This window comes from Acomys russatus, chromosome 8 (genome assembly GCF_903995435.1).
Source record: "Acomys russatus chromosome 8, mAcoRus1.1, whole genome shotgun sequence".
Classification (NCBI taxonomy): Eukaryota; Metazoa; Chordata; class Mammalia; order Rodentia; family Muridae; genus Acomys; species Acomys russatus.
The window spans coordinates 44,065,321-44,066,863 of record NC_067144.1 but is presented as its reverse complement, the minus strand read 5'-3'; positions in this window follow the sequence as shown (position 1 = coordinate 44,066,863).

The window sequence follows — 1,543 nt, the reverse complement described above, 5'->3', positions numbered from 1 at the left end:
ATGTGGTTTATTTTTTCTAGTTATCCTCAATGCTGGCTTCCCTTCCAGCTGTCATGAGTGTCTGCACAGGTTCCTGCTATCCATTGCTGCTAACTCCCTGTCATGTGTCTCTCATTAACGGCATGGTGTTATTTCTTTCAGTCAATTGTTCAGAAAACATTACTGGAGACCTATTCAATAATATATATATTTTTTAAATTAATCATTAAAGTCTTCCATGTGGCTGTGTAGATGGCTTAATGGATAAGAGCATTTGCTGGCACACATGAGATCCAGATCTGCAGCACTCACATGAGAAGCTTAACATGGTGGAGCACTGAAGAAGTCTAGGCAATCAGACAGTAGGATTGTTTGGTCGCACTGATGGCACCCTTGCCTAAAAGCTGCCAGTTCCGGGTTCAGTGAGGGATCTTATATCAAGAAGATGGAGGATGATGCCATATGTCACCAACTGGCTTCCACATACAGACATGCCACTGCAGGCACCTGCACACACAACTCTACACAGAGAGATGGCAGTGGAAGGGAGAGAGAGAGAGAAAGAGAGAAACACACACACATACATGCTTTTCAATATTATATGAGTTTATTTTTTCATGTAAATATTCTCATGTACTATTTTCTTAATTTATTTTATTTGTGTCTAATAGGAAATAAAGTTAAAACTACATGCATTGGTTCTTTCAACATTCACATATTTTATTTCAACACTGCAGTGCATAAGAGGAGCTCTGGAACCTCGATGGAACTGCAGAAAGAACTCTTAGAAAAAATACATCATTTTAGTCTGTGTTCTGAAACTAAAAATAACCCTGTGATTAGCTCAGAAATGAATAAAATTTAAGAAACAATAGAGAAGTTTGCACTGTCAACTGATAAATGTCTTCATCCTGCATACTAGTACACTACAGAGGAAAGTGTCACATGGAGAATGAGAATACACTCTATCTCCACACAAAGCCACAAAGGCCATATCTGGAAGCCCCAATATCATCAATTAGTCAATACGTTTGCCAAGTTCTCCATCTTTAAATGTGGTTTTGCTATCTGAATTTTAGGATTAAGTTTGAACTCAAGAGTTTTTGGAGGATAAGTTCACACGTGATGAGTCCTTCTTGGAAACTGAGCAGTGTTAGTTCTGTCTCCTAAGTCTGTATGCTTCTCAGTTGTGGATAAAAATCATGACAGGGTACATGTTTGGTTTAGTCATTATTTGCCAGCTCAGAATTGCTTGGGGATGGTATCTTCCAGTTGTCATGTTTTCCAATTGATCTAACTAGCGTCCTCTTTCTCTCTATATATAAAAGAAAGGATTTTTTCTGAACAAATATCATTATAATTCATCTGCTCTTGTCAGAGACCATTGCATAAGCCAACAACTGGTCCATATGCAAAGAAAAACTAACTGTGGGTGCCCAGCCCCAGGCCATACATCTACATCCAAACTCTCCTATACCTCAGACCCAGAGAACACTGTAGAAATTGGGAAGAAAGACTGTATGACCAGAGGATGGGGATATCTGCTACAAGATAGTTTCTATAT